Below are 22,862 nucleotides of genomic sequence, written 5' to 3'. Positions count from 1 at the left end.
GGTGTGTCCATCAGCAGCTTGGAAAGCGCTGAATCGGTGGATTTCCCATGCGAATGGCCGTGCAAAACAGAAAGACCGATCGCTCGCAAAACTTAGTAGAGCGCAGCAGGCGGGTCACCAGGCTCTTGTGAAACCTATTTGAAAACGCTGATGCATCCAGAACAGTCCCTTTACCCGTTATTGTGCCAAGCTGTAAGCAGGGGTGCAAACTAAAGTAGCTTACACGGGAAAAGGACTGAGACAGAGCATCAACATCTCATATGACCACAGGGTTAAACCCAGGTCCACTAATACAGTTTAAATCCCTCCCTCAAATTCCAAAAGCCAAACATTTGATTTTTCACATATTCCACGACCATCCTCACCTTCTTGCCGCGTATCCTTTGATCACTTGATTAAAATAAAACCCTTCGCAAATTTGCTCTGTCCTCTTCCACGGAGGACTTTACAAAGAAATCCACAGCAGACTGTTGCTCAAAGGCACCAAGAGGATTAACTCATCCTTCTGTTTAATAAAGTCATTTCAGGTTTTTTAAAAAGCAAGTTAAAGTCTCAGCAGCTATCAAAGGGCACTCTCCAGCAGGTCCTACTGACTGCAGAGAGCACTTGAAGTAGTTAAGCGGATGTTAATGAGGATTTTAACTGTAACAACTTGCTGAGGGGGAATCACATTAAATTACCGTAGTTCTGAAATAAAGGAGCAGCACTTGGTCAATGACATGCGCTGAATCCAAAATTGTCATAATTAGACTTACTTCCTAATTGACATGAGGCTTTTTATTAATTTACTATGAAATTATAAATTCCAGAAAAGTTGTGTGTGGACAATAGTTGTGTACAATATAAATCAATTAAAAGCAAATTTTTGATTGTAAATACAAAATTCTGTTACATTTATTGGTCCTTTTAAATTTGATGCCAGCAACAGGTTTCAAATGTAATGGGACAGGAGCAAAAAGAAATGTGGCGTAATGCATAAAAATTGTGGTCTAACATCCCCCAACCAATGAGGTTAATGGGCAACAGGTAAAAAGTGCATCCCAGAGAAGCTGAGTCTTTCAGGAATAAGCATGTGACAATCACTTTGACAATAACATTTCTCAACATAAAATTGCAAAGAATTTGTGGATTTCATATAGAGAGATGCCTCTATAGACGAGGGACAGGGTCTAAAAAAATTACTGGCTGACTGTGACCTTCAGGCCCTCTGGGCTTCAGGAAGAACTCGGCTGTGAATGCAGTTTGTCGCTGCATCTATCACTGCAAGTTTAAACTCTACCATGCAAAACCACTGTTCTAAACGGACCCACCTGCAGGCCAGACCTGTCTGAAAACATCTGGAGCGTATCGCAGGGTTGCGATTTTGAAAAAATACATTGGCCAATTGTTGCGTTTTTATTTTATTAACATTTCACACGGTGTCCCAGCTTTTCCGTAAACTGGGTTTGTGTAATGGTTTGTATTTGGCATCTGTTCTACTTAAACTATGACACAGTGCCTTTTGAAATCTGAATAAGCTGCTTTCCACCGCTTTTTAGGTTTGTTTGTTTGTTTAAATTCAGTCAGTTTGTGCTGTGAAACGGAGCTCCATCACTCACAGAGGATACAAGGACGAAATCCCGTACAGCAGCAGGTGACACAAGCTTTTTTCACCCTGGGGTGAGGACTAAAAACCAAACCCACGGCAGATCTCAGGTGAAACAAGGCTCGACAGATCTCTGCTGCCACAAAAGGAAAAGTACATTAACGCTCAGCTTTATGTAGGCACTTTGATGTATTTGCCATTTACAGGATGGTGCATTAGATGAGTCTTTGTCACCGTGTCTCTCTCACTTTGAGCAATGCTGAGTCCATTAAAAACTGATTTTCCTCAACTAATTGCAGTGCACTCAAGCCCGCCTTTGAGGCCCTCCTGTTCATCAGCATGACACAGGTGCATATGCAGTACATGATCTGTCCATTCAGGTGCCTGTTTACAGTGAAAAGACACACACACACACACAGGGATTCATGAGCAGCATGTGTGTATGTACTGTGACTCATGTATTACAGATGCATGGAGAAGAGGAATAACTATAGCATGCGGAGGGAGTTTTGACTGTCACCCAACATCATTGTTGTCTCTGGTCATCGGATGAAATTTAGAAATGGGAACAACAAAATTATTATTATCGTGGTGCAATTTCCGTTGTCAATTTCCATGAGCCAATAATTCTGAATTCTTTCAAAGTTAAAATATGCAAAACTCTGTCTGGCGCCTGTCATTAGACGAAAACAGCCCCTCCCCTGTATCTTATGTAATTTTATGTCTTTCACAGAGCTTCCCTACTTTAAATGCAACCTTTCAGCACATCATTTCATCGTCTTCAGTCGCTACAGTAGCCACACTGCTAAATAATTCAAGTACAGTATGCATGTGTTTCCCAAACCCAAACCAGTGCCACTTGATCTGTTTTAATTGACAGCTAAGGTTCAGGATGGCTCCCTTCAAACTGTGACTAATGGCTCCTTTTCTGAATACGAAAACACATAAAAGTCTCAGCGTTGATGGGATGAAATCTGGAGTGATAGCATTATGAAGCTGGGGAGGATGAGGAGGGAGGAGAAGAGGCAGGGGAGGAAAGAAACACATTCATTAAAATCAAGTTGGTGGTACCTGTCCATCAGCGCACGGAGGAAGCAAGCCGACTGGTGTGAGTGTGTGAAACTGGCTTTAACTTTGCCTCCTGTTGGCAGATGACCTGTGAAGAGCCACACACACACACACACACACACACACACACACACAGAGAGAGAGAGAGAGAGAGAGAGAGAGAGGGGGGGGGGGGATCTTTGGAGATTATTTCCCCAGTAGATGTCAGTAAAACATTCACAATTTCTCTTTATTTCCCTTAACACTCATGGCTGTGTGGCAGGTTTTGAAGCCATAAATACGAAGAAACGTCACGTCACACTGAAGCTACAAATACAAGAAGCTTTAAATGAATTTGGTAACAAATCAGACAGGACTGTTCCTTTCAGGAGCGAAGGTAAATGTCTCTCCTAAGTTCCAGCCATTTTTAATTTGGCTTTAGCAGCTGTGTTCAGGCAGAGCAGCTCAAGGTGATGATCACCAAGTCTCCAGGTCTTCTTGGTTCAGACATGTGTTCAGACAGTCAACACTTGTAAATCTTTGGATGGGAAAAAGAAATTACAACTCTTCTTTTGTCTACTTTTAATTTGTTTGCCCTTATAATTTCTTTCAAGACACGTATTTAATTAAGTGTGACGGTTTAGTGATTCATTCTGTCTTGCTCGAAGATATTCCCAAACTGATTAGTCTCGCTCCCAGTGGCGGATTTCCCCTCTTATTTGACTTCAAATCGGATTATGGGAATGAATATTACATTTTTAGTTTGTCTTGTTCGCAGTGCGCTTTGGATGACGAGAGAGAGAGAGAGAGCGAGAGAGAGAGACGTGTTACTGTAAGAGTGCTGCTCTTTAAAAAGCCCTGTATGGCTGTTTATCATTTCATATCAGAAGGGAAATCTGCAAACAGCGCCAGCAGGTCTCCTTTTTCTTGCCTTGTCAAATCTGCGCTCTCCTCGGTGCTGAAACAGGGACGTCTGCGTAAAGCTGCGTCGATGTCCTTTTTTTCCCTCCTGAATGGAAATTAAAATATTACAAAAAGCCGTGTGCAAACTCTAGTTTTACTATAAAACTTGAAGTTTAGTCCAAAGAAATGTGAGTACCCAGTGATAATGGACTAAATGAGCTGATTTTATTTAAAAATGGTGGTTGCGTTTCATCCTGCTGTCATGAGATTTATTTGGTGTATTGACCAATGACGAGTGATTTCTTATTTTAAATGACGTCCAGACTGGTTTTCCCGGATCTAAAAAGCAAATAACGACTGTCATTATTGCCAAAGAAATGGCAGCCTGCTTCTTATAGCTGTCCCTCTCCTCCATCTCTCTCTCTCTCTCTCTCTCTCTCTCTCTCTCAAACACACACACACACACCTCCCCACTTTCCCTCGCACAGCCGAGGCGCTTTTCGTCTCCAAAGCCTGTCTCCAGAAGCATGTCCTCAGACATGCAGCCGTCGCGTGATGAAGCGGACCAAAAGACGCCACCAGCGTGACAGCAGGTAAGCGAAGTCTGATTCATCCTTCCTCGTTATGACGTGTTGGTGTTTTCTTCCGTGTTTCTCTAGCAGATCGGGGATAACATGTTTGTGCATAGAGTGGATGAGAAAAGCGGACAGCGGGTTTCATTAAGCTCTCCGGCCCACGGACAGTCCGACAGGAGGGACTGTTTATTACAAGGGATCGAACTTAAGACCTTTTGGGCTGTTTCTTTATAAGCACCAGATTGCTCACGCATCCAAGTCGCCACTTGTAAATCCTGATCCTCCGGCGCACGAACGCCAAAGCATAAAACCGGGGGTGATAGTGGGAGGGGGTGTTCTTCATTGCTTCAGAAGTTGTTCTGCACAGACAATGTGAGTAAAAGTATAAACTTTATTTTCAGAAATGCTTAGTCAGCAGGTGAAAACAGACAGATTCTGGCTGCAAAAGATGTTACACCGCGAAATCGACTGAATTATTGCGCAGGAAACGAGCGCATTGGTGGAGGAGCATAGAGGAAACGAAAGGTTTTACGCTTGATCCACAGCTGCCTGTCCCTAATAGCGCATCGTGGACCAGACCGATAGAGCAGAACTTTGTCCGCGGTTCGTTTCATACAGTTTTCTAAAGTCATTTAATTGTTTCTGGAACAAAAATATATCGTTTAACACGTCAGTAGTTTGTTTTCTTTGCCACCCTGCACCACCAACAGATTGCGCACTGTCCTCCTCCTCGGGACTATTTCCTTTAAGTGTTGTTGAACCAATTGTGGTTCACTGTAGTAATGTGTGCGATAATGGCACTGGTCTGCTATGTCTTCGCTATGTGCTATGTCTATACCGATGTTTGTCTAACGAATTGTCCTGTTTTGACTTGTACTCGGTGCTGTAACGATGCACACACAGCACAGATGCAGATCCCGGTCTGTTTGCCCAGAAGCCGTCTCTTCTCTCGTCTCCTCAATTCCATCAACCATTCTTGATTTCGGCGTATTTGGTCCTCAGAGGGGGCAAAAAATAAAAATAAAATAAACACGTGTTGTCATTTCTGTCTCAACGTCAGTAAAACAATCAACACAATGTAAAGTGATGCAACTGTTTGTGTCTTGAAGAATGAGTGAGAATTCCGCGTCGCAGCCGCGTCCTACGCGCGTAAAAGCGCAAAGCAAGAAACAGAGCTGACTTGCGAGGGCAGGTTTGTGTCGGATTTCCTGATTGTGGGTCTTCTTACATGCTTTAGGCACAGAGTGGACCTCTGAAGTCACGATTTGAGCAAGAAATTCCCCCCCACACACACAAACATACAGTTAATCTGATCACAGCGGTGTGGTCGCATATTTGAGAAAAGGAGCCAGAAAACGCAGATGTCTGCTCCTCCTGTCATTTGGCTGGATGCAATAGGACGAGCTCTACTTATGCGGATGAGTGTCGGTAGGCTCTAGTTTTGGTTCATTTGGCTTCAGAGATTCCATACATGAAAAAAATAACAAAAAAGTAGCTTCTCACTACTAATCTGAGAAAGAAAATCTGATTACTCGCGTTACTCTGAGGCTCAGACGCTGCCTCTATATATGGAAACAGTGATTCTTAGGATTTTTTTTTCCTGCACACTGCACAGAGGTAACTAATAGTCTAAACAAGGCACCTTGTTGCTGTAGATTTAGTTTGTGACTCTCAGCTTTTGAATTTTAATTTCGCTGCTAGTAATTGGTTTTGTTTGAAGATGGCAGGTAAACAACAACAACACGACAAAAGACTAATCTCGTCTTCAGTGTGTGTAATTGTGGCGTCTGGTCCCAGGTGTGTTGTTTTGGTTTTGCTCCAATTAGAATTTAGATTCGTAACAGAAGGTTTTTTTCTTTTGCCACTGTCCAGAATCCATGGGAAACTTTCTGTTATTGACACTACCAGCAGAGCAAGGCTGCCTTTAAAAAATCAAAAGTCAAAAATAGCACTGCAGAGGAACATCACTTGCAAGTCCATGTTCTTTTTTGGAGGAACTTGTTTGTTCGTTTGAGAAAACTCTTGATCCAAACTGGGTTCAGTAGATAAGTGACTTTCGGCACTGTCGAATTTCTACTTGAGGAAAAGCACAATTTGCTGTTTTTTTTTCTTCCACTTTCTGAAACTGTATTTGGTGGCTACTTCATCGTGACTGAATACTATTTCCTACTGCAACGCTTGACACAAAGCCATTTGTTTACCTGGAGATAAAGATTTTCTGACAGGCTATTATGTTTCCATAGAAAACACAATTTGCAGGACCACAAGTAAAACCTCCAGGTTCCATAATTCACTTGCAGAACCTCTTAAACCACAGCTAGAGTGGAGAGCCATTGCTTTCATTATAAATAAATGCTTCTAATAACCAACAACATACAGATAACAGTTCCATTTGGCAAGCAAGGAATCCACATTCTAATCATATTTCATAGTAGAAAATGGGATTACAATGCACAGCTGGTGAAACAGTTCAGCTTCTGTCAGTATAGAGCTTAAACAGTGCATGTTTCAGTACACTAGCCACATCTTTGTCCCATCTTCACATTATCTTTGTTTTCACACTAATTTCCTTACCGTTATTACTACAAAGACTGGGGCACAGTGAGGAGTGCAAAATGTCAAATTGAAACCTTTGCATCATACTTTGGCATCCCAGCCATATTTCTAATGTATTGCACCGTCGCTCTTTTCTCGGCGCAAGTTTTCTGAAGTTTCTCCGTCTCACTGCTGTCCATTCCCACTTATCATCCTGTTTGACATCCTGATGTTGATGGATGAGGTTTGGATGCATCGTGACTGGATGCTTATTTGATAGGGTTTTCAATTTCTGGCAGGCCACTGGCAGAGGTCAGACATGTGGATATTTTCACAAGAGATGTTGTAGATATTATAGAGTGGGCATAATTATTTTATGCAAATCGCAGCATTGCATGTATGTCCTGCTTCTGCAGCTATTATGCAGGAATTTTGCGTATTGGCCTGTTGGTTAATGCATATGAGAGTAAAGTGACGTGTGTGGTGAACAGATTGTCTATCACTGATTAATGAGTATAGAATTTGTGCGACTTAAGAGCCTAGTGATGCTTGTTGCCCCATATGGTGAAAATAAGCCACGGACAGCTGATCCTCACATCCAGTTTTCTATCCTATTGAAATGACGTAAACCAACATTTTGCTTCATAACAGCTAAGTATCCGTGCACACACAGAAAACATAATGAATCCGTCTTTCTTGGTCCCACTCTCATGGAGGACAGAGAGAGGAGGAGAAATTGAACGAGGAGGCTAATGCCAACCTTCCACCTTCCACCATGAATGCACATTGCTCACATACGGTTAAGTCAGTGTTTTTGGCAGCGGGGGGAAACTGTGTAAGGTTGCTTTTGTGCGAAGTTAAAATTAGCTGCTGGGGTGCCTCATTCCATGGACATAAGCTTCTCAGTTGTAGAGCGACTGCACAGTGCACATTAGTGAATCTGTGTAGCTGGCACACACAGAAAGGAATGTCTAATTATCACGCTTTCAACCGCAGTAGGCTCCTCTATTTGCTCTGAGCTCCTGCTCTAATCGCTGTCCTTTTCTGTCATTACACACTTATTTATTTTATTCTACGCCAAAAAAAAAAATGTTAGTTTTGCTCTGTGTGGATGGGCTGGGAAGTCCACGGAGCGTCGGCTGGGTGTTGAAGGAAGGTCTAATTGAGCAGAAACAGAAGAATGGCTCTAATATTGTGTGGCGCAGATGAAAAGAGAGGGTTTTACATAAGAGTAAACATGCCGTGTAAATGTGGGGATTGTGATTGGGCCCAAGAAAAGACTCATAGCTGTCTAAATATGGCTTTATATGCTCACACATCCATGCAGATTTCCATATGCTAAAGTTAGTTGGACAAACGGCTGGTGTTCACTTTATCAGATGCTGAGTGATTGCAGAGATTTACAATATGAAGTGCCACTAAACCACTACACGAAGTGGCATTGATTGGAAAGGATGGAAAGAGGGAGATTCCTCCTTAAGGTCATTATCTAGCAGAGAGAGCTAGACGAAACAAACCAGTGTAATTGCATTTGTAACAAAAGACTTGAAATCAATGGACTAAGCACTACTTACAGCTTTGTGTCAGCATATTTCATACAAATGGATTCAGTGACCCTGTAATTGCTCATAAAGTCTATTCTGTGAAATCAGTTCGGCAGCTCCCTGAAACAGTCAGAAATCATGACCACCATTTTCATTTGATTCAGAACGCGCTGATCATTTGAATACCGACGTATACTGCCCACATTTGAAGAATGTGACAAGTATAAGACGTGAAGGTGTTTCACTTCAGTGTTCCTACATATTACAGCAGTGTTGACCTATGCTTTACACTTAGCCTGGGGATCAAAAACTCTTATTTCTGGTCCTGGCAAAAGCAGCCATGGTGATACAGACACTTGTAGCTGTGCACAAAATGCAGACACATTTTTTAACTGCATTGAAGGATGTTTTGGCCACTTGGGGGCAGCAGAAACAAGCTGTAAAACCCCCATTGACTAATTCTTTTACCCATGAGGTTGATAAGGGAAAGTGTCATTTAAGCTGTTTATTTGGAGCAATGTTTCATAAAGCAGCCTTTTAACCGCTTGGTTAGCTGCAGTAGTCAACTTGACACCCTGATGCACTAGTTAGAGCCGTAAAGTTGTGAGGTGGTAGTTTGGGTTGGTGGATGGATCACAAGACACAGGGCTATTACATCAGGGCGCAGGAAAACTCTTACTGTTGCTTTTGCAGCGGCCACATGAAACATCTTTATTTAGTGCTTAATGCTAATTAAACCGCTGTGTTTGAACATTTTAAATCCAACATATTTTGGGTGTTTAAAGCAAAACATGAGTATGAAACAGGCACCAATTTGGCTCCATTGTAGCACATGGGATGCCCAATTTAGTAGTGTGATGTCAAAAGAGGTGCAACTTCAAACAGATGGCTACGTCCCTGGTGTGGCGCTATTTCACCAAATGGGTCAGTGATCAGCATGAGAGGGTAGGTATAAATAACATCTTTGTATGTTAAAGGACTTGGAAAACCAAAACATTGAGCTGAAAGATGCTAAAATTCTCTGTAGAACAATTATCAATTCATAGTTATGAAATTGTGATTGTAGCAACTTCAAAGCTGCAGTGAAAAGAAAAGAAAACTTTTAGTTCTTACCAGCAGATGTTTATTTAGATATAAATAAATGGCAAAATACAATGACTAGATTTGAATGTGGTCAAAAGAGTGGAGAGTAAATGGCTGATAAGATGAACATTTCAATTTGCCATTAAGCCCAATTCAAACATCTCCACACAGACTGTTTGGATTTCTGCAGCAGAATAGAGATACGGATAAACACAAAGTTGAAAAGCTTGAGAACTGTGATAACTCATAGTGTTAATGCATGGCAGCAATTGAACCCTATATGCCAATAAACTGCTGATCAGATGTCACGCTGCAAGATATACAACATGCTGTATTTATTTATTTTTTGTGTTATTATTGTACAACAAATTGTTATCATTGCAGTTTCAACAGTAGCACCATAAAGCAATTACAGATGGGCTTCATATGGGAACACACTGCATATCTGCATAAACACACGAACAGACTTGGATATAATGTGTAGCACCATTAATGTCACGAAAATCTGGATGTAACTCTTTAGGTGCTCCTGCATTTAACAAATACCAGTTACCGTGGTGATACAGAAATTCAATCAGAAAGGGAAAATTAAAATGTGTTTACGTTTTAGAGGCACTGAATAGCAAAGCACACTGGCATCTAACCTGGGTGAAAACTAGTCGTCCTTATTATTATGCTTGTTGCAGAGCAGCGTCTTCTTTTTAATCAAGATGGTTGTAAATCGACTTGGACAGCGGAGCGTTCACACCTTTCACCCCAGTATTGTTAGTCTGCACCTATTACACTCCAAGATTCTGAGGGTCTCTTTGAATGTGCTGTGCTTCCAAAAGCCTCAGGTGTTCCTCAGTCTTGCTGCTCATCCAGTAATAATGTCGGTCGGCCATTCCCAGCTCTTAATTACTCTAAGCTTCGGTACCAGATAATTCCAGCCAGCTACTTCAAGCCCTGGTGCTGCCGTTATCGCTGGCTCCATAAAACATTCAGTGTGCCTGTCTGGTCCGCTCAGACCGGGGCACAGAAAGCTTATTGTAATTGCCAGCAGGCCTAATTCCTCTGTGATTGCAGATTGTAAGACATGAGACAAATACAGATAGGATTGAACTTCCTGTGTAGGTGACACAATCAGGTACAATCGGGGTGCATAGGCCGTAAGGCAAACGTGAGAGAATTTGATGCTGTGGATGAGAAGAACAGACAGTGAGAATGCATTTCAGTTTGCAGCTCAGGTTGGTTTTACAAGTTCTTGTAAATGGCGCCAACATCACAGGGCACCTTAATGTCTCACTGTGCCGCTGCAGATGCTGCTTGTGTGGGTGTTTTTTGAAGTAGCCCTATGCGACTTTTCCTTCTTCTTCCCGTGGATCAGGAGCACTAACAAGCAATTAACCAACAGGAAGAGCGCTCTGCATTTCAGGGGAGGAAATCCAAGATTACAAAGTCAGGGGCAGGGGCTTTTGTTTGTTCTGCGAAGCACAAGCCGCTGCAGACACAAAAGCTGCTTAAAATCACTTAGGCAGACAAACAAGGAGTATCTGAGCATTTTACAAAAAGCCAGGAGATAATGGTCAAACACTAGACATGGCTGTGGAGGCAGGGCTTCAATATCCCAAAGAGAAGTTTTGTAACTTTACCACTGATTAAACTACAGTGTGCGCAATGCTTTAAAAGATGCTAAGCACTAATCCATCCACATGAACTTTTAGGAGCAAGTCAATAAGCTGCTGGCAGCCTGCCTCTATTTAAATGGGCAATAAACGTCAAAAGGTTCTCCACTGCTGTCCTAATTACAGACCTGCCTGAAGCTGATACACAGCCATGATTGCCAAATGGAAGCACAATGTACTTGAGGCCAATAACGAATCACTGGCCTCTTCTTCTTGTTATTCAGTTGTTCTGCCTGGATACAGGTAATGTCAGTCTGCCCACCAGTTTGCTGTAAAGTAAAAAAGCTCAACAGATGCGTTGCAAAAGTAAAACAAAACAAAACGTAGAATCCCAAATTACTTTCTGACACTATATTAGGATAAAGCAGCAATGTGGATCCCGTTATTCATCAATACGGTCCATCGTCCTTCACTGGAAGCCTAGTTGCAGTTTAAGATATAGTTGCAAAGAATGTGCTTTGTAATATTCCTGATGAGAAAAGCATGAAGGGTTTTGCCAACTTCAGAGCCCATGGCCTGCACTTGATTATCCCTGATTCACAATTTGCAAATGTCACAAAAAAAAAGAGCGTTTTGAATCTCAATGATTATCTAGGTTACAGATACTGCAACGCTTACTGTTGAGCAATAACTCATGGCCTGCGTTTTTATTATCATTTATTATAATAAGGGTTTTGTTAAGGTTGAAAACATGTCTTCTATGCACGGGTGACAAGAGGAGACACGTATGTGAGTGCAGTCTGCAAACGGTCTGCGACCATAAAACAATTATCCTCTTCACATTCCCAGCGAGAGAAACCCAATGCGTGAAATCAAAGCTCAATCAGAGCTACCTGTGAGACGCACAGCTTGACACAAAGTTTAACACTGTGTACATACTCAACAGATAAACGCAGGTGCCGACCCTGGATATTGTGGCTCAAATCCAAAGGTAAACATTCCTCTCTCTGCACCAGGAGAGACACTACAGCACAAACTGAAGTACCGAGGTGGTGGATGAGAGGTAGGTCCATGAGCTGACATTATTAAGCCCAGTGACACTCATTGTCTGTCACCGGATCTCTTATTGGACTCTGTGTCGACTCTCACTTTATTCCCGCACTTTTGCAAGCGAAGATCTGTTTATTGCCTCAGGTCTAACTGGATTCGTTCCGTGCTTCTTTTTAATGCCCGGAGGCATTGTAAACTGTAGTTTCCTTTTACGTGGTCAGTCAGTTTAATTTATTGACATTGTCAACACTGTCTTTTCAAACGTAAACGTGAGACAAAGCCCAGAGAATGGTAGTAAATACCACTGTCTCATTTGAGGGCATTTGGTGGATGTGTGTGTGTGTTTTTTCGCCCCTCAGAAAACCGTTCTGTTATGCAGCAGCTCTGAGGGACGTTAGAGGAAATTACAGGAGAAAGCAGCATTAATCCAGGTTGCACAGGAAACAGGGTCATGAGGTATTTGCAAGGGATATATGTGGCTGAGTTATTTAGGAGGCAAAACATATTTTGAGATTACATGTAGATGTAAGTGCAGCCTAAGTTCCCTTAGGCCTCACTATAAGAAGCCAGTGGACGTTGCACTTTAGTCAAAGATTCGTGGTTTGGTTTGACATTCTCAAAAAAAAAAAAAAAAAACTCCCTGAAGGTCTGTGGAACTTGTTCCAGGTGAATGATTTGACATTTGGAGGAAATGCCAGCACGAAGGAAAGTGGGCATTTTTGAGGCCGTCCGGGGTTGTGCGTGCACACGTGTTGTGGAACTCATAGGGAGTCTTTACATTCTGCAGCCGACAGCAGCGGATGAGTTCTGTACATTTCCCGACTAGTGCTTCGAAGCTCTGTGGCTGGCTCGCCGAGACAGAGCGGGGAACCTGTCTGAAATGTTATATGACTTGGCAGGAACAGGGCTGCTGACAGAGTCCAGAGACTACACTGTGTCCATGGAACACAAACAGATTGTGGGATGGATACACTGTGTGTGAGATGCCCACTGCCCCCGTGTTCACATTCTCTGATGGCCCGTGTTGACAGCTGGCTCACAAACAAAACAGTTGTAGAAGAGAAAAAAATGTCGTATGAAGCAACAGTCAAATAAGAAATCCTGTACCTTGGAGACAAACATTCCTCTGTAGCGTCAATCACTGTAACACTCCAAAGATGCCACAATCGTTTCAATAAGTAACGCCCACATCTGACTGGTCTAATCTTTCATAAATGCACACTGGCATATGCCTTCACATATAAAAAAAAAACAAGCTTAAGAAGAAGCTGAAGTGGCTTCAGCTGGCTCTTCGCTGTATCTTTAAAACCTGTCTTTCAAGCAGACAGTCGGAGAGCTCAGAGGGGGTGCACTGCCATGCAGGTACAGTACGTCTCCACAGCTGCGTCAATCAGCACAGCAGAACAAGAGACAAGGTCCCACCTTTTCTCTCCAGTTTTGCATAGGTTCCCAGTCCAATCAATACAGCCCAACTTGGCTAAATCAAAGCTCTGCTCGTTGTGGGAGTGCAGAACCCCAATCTGTTTTTCGACGTGGAACCGTTGAGTATGTTTCGGGAGGATCCAGAGAAAGTCTCTAGGAGTCTTTGGAAAACCTCAGTTGAGAGCTAAAAATGCCCATTGTGGCTTTAGATTTCAACTACAAATATGAGAAACACGTTGTATGGCTTCTTTAAAGGTAATTCTTGCACTAGTAACAACCTTTTATTCAAAGTAATACAGGTTTGATGCATATCGAGAGTCTCATTTTGTATTTAAAGACATATTTATTAAGCAGTTTTTCACAATTCAACTCAATGTCAATTCATGGTTTAAACTATGGTTTAAATGTAGTCATTTAAACTGGGACTGCATTTGTTTAACTCGGGGATTTGTGCGGCAATTAATGCTTTATTAAAGGCAGGCGCTTCGGAAAGGTCACCTAGTTTGTAAAAAGCACAGTGATAACATGGAGACATTCAGGACTGTGTTTTTACAGGTGCCCGATTAAAGTGATTTAGGTGCAGTTGATTAGTCAAGGAGATACAGTTGGTACAAGTGAGAGATGGTGTAGTCTGTACACTTACAAAGAGAACTTCTGAGGGGACGTACTGTACCTCAACTGACTGAAACGAAGTTTTGTGCTTTCAGACAAAACATTAGGAAGTACGTGTTACAGTCTCAAATAGGTAAACAGAGTGGGAATGTGTGTACGCCCTTGCTGAACGACCTTTGCTCAGCAGTCGATGGATGTTGGGCTCAAATGTTGACACGGAGGCCGGCTGATTCACCTCACCCTTTGGGTCACTTAACTTTCTCTGTAATGCTCCAGGACAGGTGCAGCTGACCCGATGAGAAAAGAAATACCTTCCTTCGAGCAATGTAAACCATGAGAACTACTCACCAGACAAACATAAAAAAATATTCAGCTCCGAGTCCTGCTCTGTCATTCCCCACATAATAATTGCTCTGGGTCATTAGGTTTCTAGTTAGTAACTTTCAAAAGCATCACAAAGTCCTTTTGAATGGTGCTATAAAGGGCTTCACAATAAATACCCGTATCCAGGTTCCTCCAGGTCTAATTTTCTGCTCCTCAGATCGAAACATTTGCTCCTTGGAGAGGGGTGCCGCCATACAAGTTAAATGATGACAATGATTCCTGCAGCCCAACACAATCATTATGGCAACCAGCCTGTCAGGTATCACATTCCTGGAATTAATCCAAACGGGAACCAAATCCCCATTCTTTCTCTTGGAGTTAATTGCAAATCACTGTGTCACTTTTCGTGCCGCAGTAGTCCCTCGAGTGCAGCTCGTCCAATTATCTGTTGGCTGGTGATTTATTCGGTCACTTCTTTTCTCCTTCCGTCCGCTCGCTAGCATCCTTCATTTACACTCCCTCGTTCCCTTTCCCCCACTTCATCATTCTGCTTATCCTTATATCCTCACCCCTCTCATCTTTCCATCTCTCCTCCCCTCGCTCGTAACGGTCTGGTTCACCATGCCTGGGGTCCAATAATGAAGCTGCTGCCCTAGAAAAGCCATGGTAATGTAGACCTCTGGATCAGATTCTGCTGCACAGCAGTGACAAACGGAGGCGCCAGGTTGAGCTCAGTTGGCTCATGTAGATGTGGATTCACGGCTTTGAGAGTTGGGTGCTGAATTGCTTTGTAGACAGATTCTGGATATTAACAAAAACTACGAATTCAAATGTACTCATGAGGGAATGTTCAGATCAGCTGATGGTAAATACTGTAGCTAACCACTAAGTGTTTTGGGATGTGTCCAAATGCAGCTGTATGATATGTTAATGAACAGGAACATAGCACTGTAGCTCTCTTAAGTATTGGCTCATCCATCTGGTTGTCAACAGCATTGACAAGCTGTCTGCTTGCTCCTGCTCTGCCACTCCGACCTCCCTTAACCTCCCTCGGTCTGGTCTGACAGGCAGAGATGTGCGCCGTTCATAAAGAGGTGTGTGCGTCTGTCTTTCTGCCATTGTGCGGAGCTGCATTTACATCTGAGGACTGCTGTGCCGCTGACCTTGGCTGATGTACATAGTGAGATGAGAGGAATCTCCTCCGTCTGCCATCCCCACGTTTCTCCTGTCAGGCTCTGTCTGGAGCCCATAGAGCAGCCAAGCGTGCCTCCCCTCCCTCAAAACCATGGTCTCTTTTGGCCAGGCCCACTCATGCTCTCGTGGTCATGTGTAATACATTAGAATCTTTATAAATGTTTACATTTATACATTGTTGGTCACAATGCGAAACTAAGTCGCCTTTCTCTATACACAATGGCTACTTCCTGTACGTTTGTCCTAAAAGAGGGATTCCTCATCTGTGGCTCCTCCTGAGCCCCCCAAATTTAAGGGCTTCTTCTTATCCGATTTAAGGGTCTTGAGCTAAGAGCGTTTTTTGTTGTACAGAGTGTTAAGCCAGCAGATGAAAACAAATGATTGATCTGACTCTGTGAATGATGTATTTTTATTTTAATTATAATTTTTTGTGAAGCATTTCTTGCAAAACAATTCTCTCAATTGGATTTAGTTTAGTGCGTAAATGTACATTAATGCTTTTAAACTTTCCTCTGACTTCCCGATATTAAAATATTCCTCTGCAAAACTGGTGGTGTTCATCACCTGGAGGAGTTCATTAAGAGTTCAGATGATATCATCTGTCGGAGCTTTGGAAAAGCAGGATTACAAACGTCATAATGTGAGCAACAAGATGACATAATCTAAACTTAAGGTTCCTCCGAGTGATGCCATCTGGAGGCATTTTTTCAGCGAGAGGTAGGGAGATATATTTGGATATAGGGAAGTCAGAGGGGGGTTTTATGGCATTTATGTGCATATACTACCCAGGTCCAAAAGAAGAAAGCTAAATATCAGTGAAGGCGTGCTTTAATGCTACTGTACAATATGCACTTTGGGCCTCTTCACATCAACATAAGTTATTATGTTGCTGTACTGTAGCTTTAATCCAAATTGGACTTGTCTATTAAATTTGAAATGTGAAATCTTGCACAGTTATGAATGCAACAGACGCAATCAGACCACAAAATGACACCAGGCATCCATCTTGGAAAAAGGAGGAGCTGACATCATTCTGCTTTCTCAACACCAGTGCGATGTTTGTTTGTAACAGTTGCAGGGCAACGGCACATGAAATTCAGATATGAGGTGCAGTTCATTCCTGGGCACTCACAGCAAGGAAAGCTGCATCCGTCATGCAAAGATCATCCCCACCCTGTCTCTTTGAAGTGATGGCTGGGATGTTGTGAAGCAACATGGCTTCGGCCACACAATTTCCTCCACAGAGAGAGAGAGAGAGAGAGAGAGAGAGAGGGAGAGAGAGAGAGAGAGAGAGAGAGAGAGAGAGAGAGAGACCAGTGTAAAAAGGTCCTGCTTCTTTGGAGACGCTTACTGAAAAATGCATCAAACTCTCTATGCATAAGGGATGTGAAATGTTATGAGACCAGGTGTAACGCGGCCAAGTCAATCAATTTCCAATTAAGCCACGCTCCTCAGTCATCCATAATTCTTTTTAGCATGTAAGTGGCTTTTTAATCTTTTCATACAGGAGGTGTGCTTAACCCATGCACTCTGTATGAAAAATGTCAATGAGCGTGGGAGGAATTAATCAAAAAAAGGCAACGTGTCTTATGGATACGGTTGAAATGAAAAATATCGTTCAATCATCTAATTTATTCTGTGTGTTCAAATCAGGGTGGAAGTTCCAGTGATGGCCAGACTACTCATTTATAGTTCAAAAACTCCAGAGATTTCAAGTGTCCTTTCACTTGCTGGCATGCATAATTTATTACTCCATCTCTCCAGCGAAAACCCACGGGACATTTAGTGTATCCGACTAATTGTGTAGAGCTCCAAAACCATAACCAACGCTTTTTTAAAATTCAGCTTTTATGTCACTGTAGCTTTTCCAGGCAAGTTTTGTTGTCTTTGAGTTATTAAGCCACAGATAGACAGTGAAGCATTACTTAACTCTGGGGGCCTAGTTTTCAAAGTAAAAACTGTCGCTTTGCTCAGCACAGAGAATGTGATCGAGCACGTTTGGTGGCTCCTCACACCACCGTCTTGCCATCTTCCTGGATGCACCAATTGATTAAGCTGTCTGAACTGGGCTTTTGTTGGCCTGGTGCCCAACCTAGGGCCAAAACACACCTGCCCGGCCTGTCAGCTACTAAACTTATGACATCTTGAGGCCCCTCATAAGGCACCTCCATTGTTTTTAAATGAAGGCCCATCAATTTCATGTGCTCCGTTGCCCATCGGATGATTTGTGAGCGCTATTATTCCCTGAAATCGCTCTGGAAAATGACTGTGCAGTGAAAAGACAGGTGACAGGGGGCTGGAGGAGCAGTTGGATGCATGGACATGGTTAATTTGTTGTTTAAGAGCAAAGTCACAAAATGTGTCTAGTTTGGTTTGGAAGTATAAAGGCATTTCCTAAACTTGACATCCAGCAAATAGTGACAGAATGAGAGAGTGGGGTGAGGGATGAGGGATAGTGACCAGTAACCTAGTTACAAAATCTGCATGCAAGCACTTGATCTTTCTCTTTTCATTGCAGCAGTGAGAACAGGTCTGAATGCCATCCAGCTGACAGTGGAAGTTCTCATTTCCAAGCCTGACTAATTCATTATGAAGCCATTTGCATGCCAAAACTCTTTGTTGTTATAACCTCAATCTGAGAAATGGAAACTGCTGACTGTTGGAAATAATCATTTCAAACTTGACCACAGTGGAGGTAAAATGCAAAATGCATCTAGTTAGGAATTCACTTCACTAAACACTTAGTATGAGCTGTTCAATTTGTCTGAAGCTTTCACCAACTTAGCAGCAAAATAAGCAGATTGCTGATAAAAGAAAAAAAAAAAAGCTCATTAATCAAGTCTGTGCAGCAACTGAACCTGTCCGCCATGTATTTTCCTTTCACGGGTTTATCTCAGTCGCACGAGAACAAAAATGTGAATGTGTTCGGGAGGAAAGCATCGCCGTACGCTTTCATAAGAGCAGCTGCCGGAGCACAATACGTGGTCAAATGTTGGAGTTATCAGTGGAGAGCAGAAGTGAAGGAGCCACTTCACCACTGTGCTTTCCACACCTGCACTGAAGGATTTCAGTTCACTAGCATAGCCCTCAATGATGTTGCAGAGCCATTCTGCTGGTGTGAGATAAAACATAACACACACACGCACACACACCAAAAAAGTCAAATAATGAGTTCCAAAGAAATGCATGGGTATTAATCGAGAGCAGACTGGAGGATAGCTTCTCCCACAGGGTTGCTAGATGGTTTCCAGAGGGACTGAGGAGATGCTTCCCAGTTATGTACCAATAATTTTTAAAATACCAATATTTGATGATGTTTTTAATTCATTCTTAAATTTCTACAATAAATGTGTGCACCCCTGAGGCTGTGCTTGTAATTATACAGTTAAATTCTTCTTAGATGGGAAACATTATTCTCTTCTATTTCTGTTGTTATCACTGTGCTGCTGCAATGTGGGGGGCTTCTTTTTTAGGCATCCGACTAAAAGAAAGTTAAGACATTTTGAGGTAGTGTCAAAGTGAGAGCAGACTAAGTTATATATTTCTCTCATGAAAAGTCATTTTTTTTAATCACTAGCAAGTGCGCAGAGGGTGACAGTGCAGCCACAGGTTTAGCTTGGTAAAATGCCTTTGATCCCAGGGTGACTGCAAATGAGGTTCAATGAGGATGAATGTCGTGAAGACATCAGATGTTTAAGGTAACAAGTTGTTTTTGGAGGAACTAACTTGTAAGTTTTTACACAACTCATTACTGAGAAAAAAACTGCACAAAGATAAAATGAACTGAAAAGCCAAAGCATCTACAAAGTTATTAACCACTTTGTGATAATCAATCTATTATTGTTAACTATAAGCAGTCACCAGCAGAATAGAATAGACTATGTTTGGTGCCATCATATATACACTGCAGTTTAATCTCACACCAGCCTATTAACTAGTTATACACACAAACACATTGGTGGTTACTGAAGGGGCCTCCCAGACATGGGCCCAGGGGACCAAAGGTGCCCCCTGACCCGAGCCTTTGTGTCAAGCAACACCAAAAGAGAAAGCACATGGTAAAAAGACAAACACATAGACTGAAAGAACACACACACAAAAAAAACAAAAAACGCTGTTTCTGCATACGGTATAAAATAATGACGTAAACATTGTTTTGGTTTGTGGAAACAGACTTATTGGCTCTGGCAAGTATATTGTAGTTTGTCAGAAAGCAATGATTAACCTTAGCCGCATCTACGGTAAATTTACTTACAGTATTGTAGTCAATGTTAATTAATTGAACAGCAATAATTTTGATAAATGAAGCAATCAATCCAAATTAGAAGCTATTTGGTTTGACTCATGCTGAGTTCATCTAAACCGGTGCTGTTACCCTTCAGCCCCATGCTCACATGCTGGTTCCAAATCAAGACTGGCCTTGGTCCTGTGACTCTCTTTATTGAGAGTCAAAGCTTAAACTGGAATTCAACAATGAAATCATCATTAAAGCACAACAGTGTGAAGACTGTGAAGGTTTTTCTTTCTCAGCGTCTCCATTATTTATTTATTTATTTGCCTTTTTAGGGCAGACGAGTCAAACCTAATACTCATTTTCAATTCCAGCACCATAATGGGACCAACGTTGTGTCTCCTGAATTGGTCGTAACAATAAGATTTTTATCTTCCCCAACTCTTTTCTTGCTACTCACTTGCAAACACCAAGATTGTGTTTGACCCCATGGGAGAAAGGAGTAAGCACATAGTAGAAAAAAGAGGCTGTAGTCAAATTATCTGTAACGCTAACATTTAATAAAGGATTTACTGGCTTGATTTGAAGTTTATACTTCAATATTCTTACTCAGTCATAATCCTCCGATAGGATTATTGTGCTGAAGAGTAGTACCTTTTTAGCTATTCTGAAACCAGATGGAATTTGCCACAAATGAAAGCCAGGATGTGTAAGAAGGATGTCAAATGTACAAAAGAAGTGACAAATTAAATCCCTGGCTCTGCATGAGCCACTAACAGAACTTTTGAGCGGGGAGCAAATAACTTTCTCTAAAGTCTGCTTAACCCGTGTTTCTGGGCTTTTTCTTTGTAGAATAATTCCCTGCGGTTTGACTCTTTTCTAAAAAAAAAAATATATCAATTGTGAATTTAATTACAGTTGTAAGAGAAAGGCGTGCTGGAGAATAGAAAGAGATGGCTGAGGTTTCTTTTTTCAAACTAAAGTTGTAATGTTATTATTTCATTCAGTTCATTTTATTGTCATGATTCCAGATATGTATGATTAAAACCCACTGGCAGTGAGGAGAGGTCCAGCCAACTGGCATTGAGATTGAATCGAAGCTCAATGGAATCTCATCTCTTCTCCTTGTGAGAGATTTTTTCGAGCTTCTGTGCCTGCAACCTTTATGTGATCCTCACTGAGAGGGTCTTCACATCCTGTCCTCTGTGTGGCTGAACAAAAAAAAAAAAAAAAAACTCTTGCCCCAAAGAGTCAGTGGTTTCCACTGAAGAACAGATGGTGTCACGATTCTGGTCTTGGACTTTGTTGGGACGTCTCATCAGTCATGGGGTGTTTCGTCAGCTCCTTGCTCCATGATGATCACTGCACTTTCTTAATTCTGCTCCGATAGTGACTAGTATTTACTGCTCTGTGTTTGCAGCGCTTAGTGATTGTGATTTAGCTGTACTGGGAGCGAGGGTTTAGTTTTAGTTGGATTCAACACGTTCTCATCCCACAGAGTCAGGAAATGATGCTGCCCAAGGCACCAAATACCGCTGCTTTTTAGGTCCTCTGGTGTCTCATATTGATGCCACAGGTGCCCAATGTCGTCACTTTTGGACGCCACAGGAACAATGACATGCCAAGACATGCTCTGGTACAGTTGTGGAAACATCACAGTTTAGATAACTTTGTTTTAGATGACCTTACATTACTTTACACACTGAACCGTTTCCCTGTGCGAGTCCAAATCTAAAAGTAAAAAAGACGGCAAAGACAAAAAGACATTATTCATTTTCACTCAGTATTCACTCAGCAGTCTGACACAGTAAACAACCATTTGTTCAACTCACAAAGCAGAAACAACAACTATGGGGGAAAAAAGAAAAATCTTACTCTCAAACTTCTATTTTGAAGTTGTTGGCAGCAGCATCAAAGATGTCTCTCATGCGCCATTTAGGGTAAATGTCTGGAGTCTGGTTTGAAGCAGCAGCTCGAAGTGCAGTGAAGCCACAGACTCATTACCATAATAACTATTATAGTCTGATAATGTCTGCACAGAGATCATGCTGTGTCATTAAAATAAATTAATAAACATGGCAATGATAAAGAGTACAATTGCATAAGTCCTTATGAAATATGATTACCGGGGGTGGAAGTATTTACAGCCATTACTTTAATAAAAATAGCAACAACACAATGTAAAAAAATACCAGCATGTAAATGTGGTGACACACTTTGCTGTATCTGTTCACATTTCTTGTTTTCGCTCATTTAAAAGACATGAAGACCTGCACCACAAGTACAACAAGATGCAAGCCAACTAAAAACGAATGAACAATGACCCGAAACTGTCCGAAGAGACAAAACATGCTAACATAGTCACAAAATCTTAGAGGAAAATAAAGGAAAAGCCAGACCAGCTGATTCACACTGACACTGCAACAGCCCCAACAAATAATAGCAAGAGTCAGATGTATTAGACATTTATTATGTCTTCTTCTACTAATACTACAATGACACAGTCCTTGAGTAAATCTACAACGGGCGACGTGTAACGGGGGGATTGACACAGATAAATGTCACTGAAGTTCGACTAAGAGACCGATGACAGGCAATGTTTCCGCAAAAGCACACTGTGGACTTCGCACGGCTGTCTGCCTTCCTGCAGTCCTCTGCCTGTGCAGTGTGTGCAGTAAGTATTTACCAAACAGCTAAGTAAACTCTCCGGTCTAATAATGGGACCCTTCTGCCCTGAGATTAAACAGATCCACTAATCACTCTCTTTGTTTAGTTTGGGCTTTGCATTCATCCAGGCGGCGCACACAGCGATGGATGCCTGTGCATTCGCGGCTCTGCCGTTTCCGTGTCTCTCGAACCTAAACACTGGAATTAACGTGCAGGTGCAGAGAGATCAACGCACCGAATATGAATAATTCTCATGCCAATGGCCTGTTTAATGACTTATTATTTGGTTTTTTGATCAGTTAAAACTGAAACAAAGTTAACAGAATGTGCTTATTGATCCATCATGTTGACTGGAAGTATAAGTCCCAGATTCTCTAAAGGATCAAATGCCTTGGCTTGTAAATAGGCTGACACCCCGTCTTTCAGACAGTTACATAATCAAGGCTTTTTTATCCAGACACAACCCCCCCACCACCCCCCCCTGCT

General features: G+C 42.0%; 1 protein-coding gene across 3 annotated transcripts in view; it reads left to right on the top strand.

Annotated features, from left to right (window-relative positions):
• Window positions 1–3,528: 3,528 nt before the first annotated feature.
• Window positions 3,529–22,862, top strand: part of chrm2a (cholinergic receptor, muscarinic 2a) — a 70,449-nt gene continuing 51,115 nt past the window's right edge. The window contains exon 1 of one of the 3 annotated variants that reach the window (XM_067490268.1): window positions 3,529–4,128. The gene's annotated coding sequence lies outside the window, so the exon portion shown is untranslated. Of the gene's footprint in view, window positions 4,129–4,187; window positions 4,483–11,608; window positions 11,940–22,862 lie in introns of those variants that run through there. The other 2 variants (XM_067490269.1, XM_067490270.1) reach the window with 2 other exon arrangements.

This window comes from Channa argus, chromosome 21, assembly GCF_033026475.1.
Source record: "Channa argus isolate prfri chromosome 21, Channa argus male v1.0, whole genome shotgun sequence".
In the NCBI taxonomy this organism is placed as follows: domain Eukaryota; kingdom Metazoa; phylum Chordata; class Actinopteri; order Anabantiformes; family Channidae; genus Channa; species Channa argus.
The sequence above is the reverse complement of the archived record's forward strand: the minus strand, read 5'-3'. Positions and strand labels throughout refer to the sequence as shown.